The sequence below is a fragment of the Octopus bimaculoides genome, chromosome 12 (assembly GCF_046866305.1).
Source record: "Octopus bimaculoides isolate indiv1 chromosome 12, ASM4686630v1, whole genome shotgun sequence".
Taxonomy (NCBI): Eukaryota; Metazoa; Mollusca; class Cephalopoda; order Octopoda; family Octopodidae; genus Octopus; species Octopus bimaculoides.
The window spans coordinates 39,104,031-39,115,474 of NC_142939.1; the positions used below are offsets into that span (position 1 = coordinate 39,104,031).

Below are 11,444 nucleotides of genomic sequence, written 5' to 3' on the forward strand. Positions count from 1 at the left end.
TACCTGTATTTCAAAGGACCAGCTATGTCACACTCTGTGTCACACTGAATCTCCCCGAGAACTACATTAAGGGTACACGTGTCTATGGAGTGCTCAGCCACTTGCACATTAATTTCACAAACAGATTGTTCCGTTGATAGGATCAACTGGAACCCGCGTCATCATAACCAACGGTGCACCGTAGTGATATATATATATATATATATATATATATATATATATATATATATATATATACAGGGTTGGCCAAAAGTCACCTGAGAGTAAATCGAAATTCCATAAATAGTATCTGTAATTCTGTATTGACTCGAATGGAAAAATTTGTCGCTCAAGAAAGACTTCAGTTTCAACAATTTTCATGATGTCTCATGATGCTTTTATTAAATTCATTCAGTTGTTAAAAATAAATAAATCTTGGAATTAAATGGTTTTGATTTACTGTCAGCTGACTTTGGCCAACCCTGTGTATCATCATCATCATCATCGTCATCATCCTCATCATCGTTTAACGTCTGTTTTTCATGCTGGCATGAGTTGGACAGTTTAATAGATATCTGGAAAGCCAGCAGCTGCACCAGGCTCCAATCTGATCTGACAAAGTTTCTACAGCTGGATACCCTTCCTAATGCCAACCACTCTGAGGGTGTAGTGGGTGCTTTTTACATGCCACTGGCACTGGAGCCAGTCAGGCAGACCTGGCATTGATCATATTCAGAGAGAGAGAGAGAGAGAGAGAGAGAGAGAGAGAGAGAGAGAGAGAGAGACATAGAGAGAGAAAGAGAGAGAGTGTGTGTGTGTGTGTGTGTGTATTTGGTGCTGCTACCTTTGCACAAGCCATAAAGAACACACACACACATTAGTTGCAGGTGTGGCTGTGGAAAGAAGTTTATTTCCCAATCATGAGGTTCTGGGTTCACTTCCACTGCATGACACCTTGGGAAGTGTCTTTTACTATTGCCCTGGGCCAACCAAAGCTTTTTGAGTGGGTCTGATGTAGACAGAAATTGAAATAAGCCTGTCATGTGTGTGCTTGCATGTGCGAACACAAGAGAGTGAGTTTGGCCCTCGTCACTGCTTGACAACTGGTGTTGTCAACAGGCTTTAAAAATAAGTGTTGTGGTTGATCTATTCAACTTAAGCCCTTCGAGGCAATGCTCCAGTATGACCACAGTCAAATGACTGAAACAAGTAAAAGATAAGACACACACATTCACATACATACATACATACACACATACACAAATATCGGTGCTACTACAGTATGATGTCTACCAACTGTTGGTAGAATGAAATATGGTAAAGATCAATAAACATTTATTCTACAAAATGAAAGGAACAGATAAATAATTTGTAGTGTAAAATCTATTAAAAATAATTAATACCTTATTATACAAGATAAAAAAAAAGTCATCAAAAATTGATTTTAATGTTTGTAAATAGATCTGATATCATTTAAAAAAGCAGTGAACAGGTCGTTTTTCCTAAGCATTTTTTACTTGAGATTGTTTTGTAAAAACCTTTGGCCAGTATGGTACTAGTGTGAATAACTAAATGAGCTGGAATTAATTGCTGAAGACCATAAGTGGATTGTTTGGCTATAGCATTGTCACCCGTATTACGAACCAGTTGATACACGAAGGAGTCATACCCAATGACTGGTGTAGCAGCACCATAGTCAACTGCTACAAAGGTAAAGGTGACGCTTTAGATACAAATAATTACAGAGGCATCAAGCTGTTAGATCAGGTTATGAAAGTTACAGAGAGGGTCATAGCCCAACTAATTAGGGAGCGAATCAATTTAGATGAGATGCAGTTTGGGTTCGTGCCAGGTAAAAGCACCACTGATGCCATATTTCTAGTAAGACAGCTGCAGGAGAAATATCTAGCCAAGAATAAACCTCTGTACCTTGCTTTCGTCAACATGGAGAAAGCCTTTGACAGGGGCCCCCGATCCATCATCTGGTGGTCAATGAGGAAACTAGGGATAGAAGAATGGTTAGTGAGAGCTGTGCGAGCCATGTACAGAGATGCTGTCAGTAAGGTGAGGGTTGGAAATGAGTACAGTAATGAATTCCGGGTAGAGGTAGGGGTCCACCAAGGTTCCGTCCTCAGCCCCCTCCTATTTATCATAGTCCTCCAGGCGATCACAGAGGAATTCAAGACAGGTTGCCCCTGGGAGCTCCTCTATGCTGATGACCTTGCACTAATTGCAGAGTCACTATCAGAACTAGAGGAGAAGTTTCAGGTGTGGAAGCAAGGACTAGAATCGAAGGGCCTTAGAGTCAACCTAGCTAAAACCAAAATCCTAATAAGTAGGAAGGTAGATAAAACACAAACCCCTTCAGGTAGATGGCCCTGCTCAGTATGTAGAAAAGGAGTAGGTAGTAACTCTATAAGATGTACCCAGTGCAAGCTATGGACACATAAGTGGTGCACATATATCAAAGGCAGGTTAACTAGGAAGTTAGTTTTTGTATGTGGCAGATGTTCAGGTGTAATAAACACTGAAGACAAACAGGAAACAACTTCTGTCTCATTCCAGGGAAAAAAACTAGAGGTAGTTGATAGCATCCGCTATCTGGGTGACCAAGTTAGTAGTGGGGTTGGGTGCGCTGAAAGTGTAGCTGCTAGAATAAGAATGGCCTGGGCAAAGTTCAGAGAGCTCTTACCTCTGCTGGCGACAAAGGGACTCTCACTCAGAGTAAAAGGCAGACTGTATGACGCATGTGTACGAACAGCCATGCTACATGGCAGTCAAACATGGGCCGTGACTGCTGAGGACATGCGTAAGCTCACAAGGAATGAAGCCAGTATGCTCCGCTGGATGTGTAATGTCAGTGTGCATACCCGACAGAGTGTAAGTATCTTGAGAGAAAAGCTGAACATAAGAAGCATCAGTTGTGGTGTGCAAGAGAGACGATTGCACTGGTATGGACATGTGGTGAGAATGGACGAGGATAGCTGCGTGAAAAAGTGCCACACTCTAACAGTTGAGGGAACCCGTGGAAGAGGTAAGCCCAGGAAGACCTGGGCTGAGGTGGTGAGGCAAGACCTTCAAACATTGGGCCTCACCAAGGCGATGACTACTGACCGAGACCTTTGGAAATGTGCTGTGCATGAAAAGACCCAGCAAGCCAAGTGAGACCTAAATCCAAGGCCTCTGCCAGGGGTGTAGCCAGCCCACTTATGCGTACCTTTCCTACATTGGACACTAAACTCCGCTTACGAAGACTTGTTGAGGCAAGTGAAATGGAACTAAATACGACGACTGGCACCCATGCCAACGTCGTCTCCTTCATTGGACACGAAACTCAGCTTGCAAAGACTTATTGGGGCAAGCGAAAGCGAAATCGGGATAGCACCTGTGCCCAGCGTCGCCTTTCTGGCACTTGTGCCCTTGACATGTGTAAGGATTTTCGAGAGAGATCGTTGCCAGTGCCCCTGGACTAGCTCTTGTGCGGGTGGCACATAAAATACACCATTTTGAGCGTGGCCGTTGCCAGTACCGCCTGACTTGCCTTCGTAGGATTTTCAAGCGAGATCGCTGCCAGTGCCCCTGGACTGGCTCTTATGCGGGTGGCACATAAAATACAACATTTTGAGCGTGGCCATTGCCAGTACCGCCTGACTGGCCTTCGTGCGGGTGACACATAGAAGTACCCACTACACTCTCTGAGTGGTTGGCATTAGGAAGGGCATCCAGCTGTAGAAACTCTGCCAAATCAGATTGGAGCCTAGTGTTGCCATCCGGTTTCACCAGTCTTCAGTCAAATCGTCCAACCTGTGCTAGCATGGAAAGTGGACGTTAAACGATGATGATGATGATGATGATGATGAGTGCATTGTCATTTATGGTAGGTCGCAAATAGCAAGGTAGATATCATACGATAGTAGCAGCCAAATATAGAAATAAAAGTTTCTGTTAGATAGAAGAATTAATACTATAAAATAAACAACATATTGGTTAAGAAAGAAAAAGAAGAAATGCATGAATTCTAATAATGCTGTTACAAAACTGCCTCAAAATTCAGATTCCCTTCAAGACAGAATCTCTTTTACAAAAACCCATAATGTATCCTTTTTTGATGGATAAATAAATATCCATCTAGGAAAAGAAAAACAAACTGTGTTGCTGTTAGAATCTTTTGAAGAATGGTACTGACTAAGGAATAATTAATTACAAAAACTCACACGAGATGCAGACTGAACTGACATCTTTAAACATTGGACAAGAGAATGTGTGATGGATGTTGATGTCGGAGAAATGGCATGTAACTATGGCAATATATATATATATATATATATATATATATATATATATATATATATATATATATATATAAATACACACACACACACATGCACGCACACATGCACACACACACACACACACACACACACACACACACACACATATATGTGGGTGAGGGAGACCCTTGCTAATTAGGCATAATTTGATATATTCAAAGGAAACCAAGTTTGAAAGTATAAATTACATGCCATATGTAAATATATGTAGAAGTAAGACAGTTGCCAACTAACATGTTGTGAGTTCAAGCCTGCTGCAGATGTTCCAATATGCTTCTGTACAGAATAGGGTGAGGTGAAGTGAGGTATGTCAAGAATAGGAAGGATTCCTTGAAAGAGATCATTCACTCCTTCATTGAAATACTAGTCTCTAGAAATGGTGGTGGCAGTGGTGATGGTGGTGGCGGTGGAGCTAATGCCATTTTCATTTTTCTGACAATAACAGGATTATGATTGGGGGGGGGGGGAGAAAGATGAAACAATGAGGAGTATTTCAATTTTTCTGACAATTCATTATGAAGAGGAAAATGAAGTGGGGTAGTGAAGAGGGGGAGAGGAAGATGCAGGTGGGGAAGTTGGGGAACAGGGGAGAAGTAACAGTGAGGGGAAGGGGAAGAAAAGGGGGAAAGGGGAGGGCAGATGAAGGGGAGAAGTGGAAGGAGGAATGGGAGAAGTGAAGGGCGGACGGAGGAGAAGAGGAGGAGGAGGAAAAAATAGGATGAAAAACTGGAGGAGGAAGGGGAAGAAAATGGGATGAGGAGGGTGGCGATGACTGAGAGAGAACAGTGGGAAAGGGAAAGACAGGCGAAGGGACAGGAGGGAGGAGAGAGGAAGAGTGCCTCCTTATTTCCATTTCTGTTAACCAAATCCATTCTGAAGGAACTGGCCAAGCTGTAGCTGTACAAGAAGACACTTGTCCAAGATGCAATACACAGCGACAGAACCCAAAACCACACAGTTTCCAAGTGAACTTCTAAACCACACATCTAGATAGAGAATTTAAAAACCAAGAGGATATTGGTTTCCATTTTTGGCACAAGGCCAGCAATTTTAGTGGAGGGAGCTAGTCAATTACATCAACCCAGTGTTCAACTGGTACTTATTAATAACCTCAAAAGGATGAAAGATAAAGTCAACGTCAGTGGAATTTTAGTTCAGACATAAAAACATGAAATGTCGCTGAGCGTTTTGTCTGGTGTGACAACGATTCTGCCAGTTCAGAATATTAGAGATCCTAAGAGCCAGTAGGACATATGGAGAGAGATCTGAACAAGTTTAATAAAAAGGATTTAGCACAATCAATCTTGCTCACTTTAACCCTTTCATTACCATATTTCTTTTGAGATGCTCTGTGTTTCTTTCATTTAATCTTAAATATAACAAAGAATTTAGTAAAATAACTTAGTTATCATTCAGTTAGTGTTAGGAACATAAATTGTGACTAAGGTTTGGGGTATGATTTTTTTAATTCAAAACTTATGAAAACAAGACGTGTACTCAGAACCAGAGTCAGTTTCAGCTGGATTGGTAATGAAAGGGTTAAAGGTGCAGGAGTGGCGATGTATTAAGTAGCTTGCTTCCCAACAACATGGTTGCAGGTTCAGTTCCACTGTGTGGCACCTTGGGTAAGTGTCTTCTAATATAGCCTCAGGCCAACCAAAGCCTTGTTAGTGGATTTGGTAGACAAAAACTGAAAGAAGCCCGTCATGTGTGTGTGTGTGTGTGTGTGTGTGTGTGTGTGTGTCAGTGTTTGTCCCCCACCAACACTGCTTGACAACTGATGTTGGTGTGTTTATGTCCCTGTAACTTAGCGGTTTGGCAAAAGACACTAATAGAATAAGTACTAGGCCTACAAAGAATAAGTCCTGGGGTCGATTTGTTCGACTAAAGGCAGTGCTCCAGCATGGCCGCAGTCAAATGACTGAAACAAAAAAAGAATAAAAGAATAGCCGTTTAGTATCCAGATTATTCTGCCAAATGTGTGCTCAATTAATTCATATTGTCTTGACCTAATTGATGATGTGGTTGTTTATTTTTAGAATGACATTGTAGGGTATATGTGAGAGGTCAGACCTGGCCAGTTTGATTGTAAAATATGTAAAATAATTTGGCCAGATAAATAAAAGGGCTAATTATAAAGTATTAGATAAATCTTGTTTGTATTTACTTACATTTTTCTATGCTGACATGGGTTAGATGGATATATTATGGAGCCACTGTATTACAGCCAGGTGCCTTTCCTGTCACTAACCTTTGTTTTTCAGGTTAGAGTCCTCTTTTATTCACACATCTTCAAAGGCACAAAGAAACTGAGTGACTCGTGGACATTTATGTTGGAAGCAAAGTGAAGAGAAAATTAAATGCCCCAGCATGGCCAGAACCTTAGAGCTGAAACACATAACAGAATAACTTTGTGAATAGCGATGATGAAAACACTGATGACACCAATGGTGATTGCAATGATAATGGTAGAGATGATGAGGGTTTCACGCCACAAATGTTAAGAGAAGAGTTTTGTTGAAACAATTACAGGGTGGATACTGAACTCCTAAACTAGAAAATCCATGTGAGGCAAAGTTGACCCTGGTTCCCTCCCACCACACACACACACACACACACACACACACACACACCAAGAACATTTTGGAGCATTTCAACTTAAATTCAAACTGGATGAACAACAATACAAAGATATAACATTTTAGAGACATCAAATATTACCCTTTGTATGTGTGTCTGTGTGTGTGTGTGTGTGTGTGTGTGTGTGTGTGTGTGTGTGTGTGTGTGTGTGTGTGTATAGATATACCTTGGATAACACAGTCAAGCAAGCTGGGAGGGGGGAGGTTCAACGGTAAGAATAGAATGAACAAATGTCAAAAGCTTATAGCTGTCCATAACTAGAATAGAATTAGGTCAAGGATGATAAAACACACACACACACACACACACGTATGCGTGTGTAGGATGTAGCTTTAGTGCAGTCTTCAAGGAGTTGGAACTCTCTATCTCATACACACACGCACATATATGCATGCATGCATACATACATACATACAAACACCCATCCATCCACCCAGCCAGAAAAAAAACAACTGATGGTGAAATAATGAAAAGAGGCTGTCAAAAATGTCTGGGCTGAGATCCCAACATTGTGTAAATGCTATTAAAATCAAGCCATCATCTGTATGCCTCCCCCCCACCCACCCACCATTACCATAGTCACTGCAATAACCTCCAAATAATGGGTCGCGGTGGTGGAGGAAGAATAGGTTGATATATTTTTCCCTTTTACTGTCCAGTTAGATAATTGGACACACTCTAATAATTTTATTAGTAATTTTTTTGTTTGTTTCAGTCATTTGACTGTGGCCATGCTGGAGCACCGCTTTTAGTCGAACAAATCGACCCCAGGACTTATTCTTTGTAAGCCTAGTACTTATTCTATCAGTCTCTTTTGCCAAACTGCTAAGTTAAGGGGGACAAACAGACACATAAACATACACAGACAAACAGACACACACACACATACATACATACATATATATATACTCTCGCCTCCCCCACCTCCCAACACCCTCACATCACACCACGCTACACCATATCACACAACACATCACTTCACAACACACCACCACGCACACACTAGCACTGACCAATTCCCTTCCCCACATTTTCACACCTTCACACCTACATACACACATATATACGTTAAGATCACCAACATTCTCTCACACACACGCAGCTTCTCGTCTTGGGTTCACCACTCTTTTGTTATCTCCCCTTTTTCTTAGCTCTCCTGTGTGATCCATCTATTCGGCTTTCGCCATGATAGATCGCTGACCACTACATTTATATTTTTTTCTCCTTGTTTCTCTCCTTGTTTCTTTCTGTGTTCCTTTCAGTTGAAGAGCGTAGGCTCAAAACGTCAAAGACTTTCTCTACTCCCGAGCGTTAAACTAATACATCCATTTGTTGTTTATACCACCTGTCTTCGTCTGTTGTTTTTTCGTAAATTCTCCCATATATATATATATATATATATATATATATATATATATACGACTGGCTTCTTTCAGTTTCTGTCTACCAAATCCACTCACAAGGCTTTGGTTGGTCCAAGGCTATAGTAGAAGACACTTACCCGAGGTGTCATGCAGTGGGACTGAACCTGGAACAATGTGGTTGGTAAGGAAGCTACTTACTACACAGCCACTTGAAAAAACAAGATATGAATGCTAACAACTTTCAACTTGTATCGCATTTGTAGCTTCAGAATATCACTAAAAAGCTATAATTAATGAATATAAAAGATATTTAGACAAAGGTGAATCCCTTCATCCACAAAACACATGTTTATCATCATCTTCATCACCGTCGTTTAAAACTCAAGCATCTATTGCATTTTAAAGAGCTGTGAATGGTAGTCACATTCCAAGAATAATCCACGCTTTCAGCGAAGACGATCTGGACCCACGAGGGGAGTTTTATGAGTAATACTCAGCGCTGGATTAACCATTAAGCAACATAAGCACGTGCTTAGGACATTGAGGGAGGGGGGCACCACAGAAATGGTAAATGGTTTACGGCACACACAAAAATCACTTTAAACTTGCTGAAATAATATTCGGGATGTCTTTGTTTCTTTTAAGTATAGATGCAGATGTGTTACCTAAGATTAATTTTGAGGATCTGATCAAAGACTTTGCAATTCAAAAAAGTAGAAGGAAACTTTTCAAATATAGGCACAGGCGTGGTTGCGTGGTAAGAAGCTTCCTTCCCAACAACATGGTTCTGGGTTCAGTTCCACTGTGTGGAATTTTGGGCAAGTGTCTTCTATTATAGTCTCGGGCCGACCAAAGCCTTGTGAGTGGATTTGGTAGACGGAAACTGAAAGAAGCCCGTCGTGTGTGTGTGTGTGTCTTTTAGTCCCCCCACCATCACTTGACAACCGATGTTGATGTGTTTACGTCCCTTAGTGGTTCGGTAAAAGAAACCGATAGAATAAGTACTAGGCTTACAAAGAATAAGTCCTGGGCTCGATTTGTTCGACTAAAGGCTGCGCTACAGCATGGTTGCAGTCAAACGACTGAAACAAGTAAAAGAATAAATTAATAAACATTAATTTCCCTCTTACTGTTTTGTTTCGTTTTCAAAAATAAAAATTTATTTTATGGTTTCTTATTATTTATATTTTGAATTACATAATCTTTTATGGGGTGCACCAAATTTTTTTAAGTGCTTAGGGCCTCGATGGGTCTTAATCTGACCCTGGTGCTAGTATCAAGATGTGTAGAAGATGCACACTTTTTAACAATGACTGTTTTGAGTGGTGAAGACACATTTAGATTAAATGGCTCAATTAACCAAAGCAATTGCATTTACTGGGGACCTGAGACTTTATATATTACGGAGACATATCAGGCTAATTTGCCATTGTTTAACACCCATTTTTCTATGCTTGCATGGGTCAGGTAGAATTTATTAAGGCAGATCTTCTATGGCCAGATGCCCTTCCTGCCACTGACCCAACCATTTTCGAACAAGGTAATATTTTCCCATGGCCTAACATATTTTGGTAATTTTTCAGATTAACACCCGCACAATCTTCACTAGGGTGTTAGGGTCAGGGTTAAGGTTTTAGGGTTTGGGTTAGGGAATTCCGTCCCTAACCGTAACCCTAAAACCCTAACCCTGACCTTAAAACCCTAACCCTGACACTAAAACCCTAACCCTGACCTTAAAACCCTAACCCTAACACCCTAGTGAAGATCGTGCGGGTGTTAATCTGAAAAATTACCCATACTTTAACAGAAAATTGGAACAACCTCGCTTGTAAGACGACGATGCTCATTTACAACCATCACATGATGTCTACACAAGAGTGTGTGCACACGCACCCACATACTGTGTGTCCTGGTTTTTATAATAGGCATACCATATTCCTGTACATCATAAGAAACATCTAAAATGGTTGGGATTGTGAGGGCCAACTGGCTGTAAAAACGCTGCCTCAAAATGTTTTGTCTATTGCAAGAAGTCTCAGCATGCTAAGATGACCATAAATGAATTCACACACACACACACCTTCATACAAATACTCCCTCTACTCTCCAGGTTAAATTGAGTTTATATGTTAAATTTCTTATTTACATCACTATAGTTTAATAACAATCCTAATTCTAGACCCCAATAATATCCTGAATAATTTTCTTGTGAAAGGTTTCGACTACAAGTGTGTATAAAAGGAAGGGCGGGAAAGAGTAAGAGCGAGAGAGAGGAAGAAGATAAAAGGTAGGGGGAAGAGTTCCAGTTACAACTTTCAATAGTTGTTATCATAGAATTAGTTCGACATCACTGGTTTTAGATTTATTTTATGTTCCCTTATTTAATATTTATACTTCCTAACAATGCCAAAAGAAAGAAATAATATAAATTATGTATTATGTACACTTCAATAACATACATAAACAGTGACAAGAGAAATAGCAAACATACATACACAAATAGCGAATATATGGAGATACACACGCACATAGCAAATACATAATACACACTTCAATAATATGTGTAGACTTCAATGGGCGGAACGAATGATAGGATAGATGTGACCTCTCTCTCTCTGTTTACATATGTAAAACAGAAGAGAAAAAAGAACATAAACGTACAAGTAGCCAAGTGTCTTGAGTGTCGTTTTAGATATCTTTCCACCAGACACAGCCACCGCCCTTCACCAATCGAAAGAAATGAAAATAGTAAAAAAATAAAGCATGTACAAAAATAGTCGGGTTTTCAAAATACTTATCAAGTTTTAGATTTTCAGAGAAGGTTGGAAGAACGAGGAGACCAGTGTGACTTACTGATGAGGTATAAATTGATGTCGATGAGAAAATGAAAATGTAAATATAGATGTCTCCATATATAAAAGTTTAAAACTTGTCATAGACTAACAGCAATGAGGTTTTCTTTATTTTGCCTTAAAAAATCATTACAAAATACTCATGAAGTAGACAATGCTGATGTTATGAGCACTTCCTTTTTAATAGTTACTAGATGTACCTGCCGTGATCCTTTGGGTCACAACCACTCCAAGTTGAAAATGTCGATACGAAGAGGGAAAGGAAAAAATACTATTTC

General features: G+C 40.2%; 1 protein-coding gene across 2 annotated transcripts in view; it reads right to left on the minus strand.

Moving 5' to 3' along the window:
- Positions 1–11,444, minus strand: part of LOC106875870 (uncharacterized) — a 236,621-nt gene that overhangs the window by 147,338 nt on the left and 77,839 nt on the right. The window lies entirely within an intron of this gene.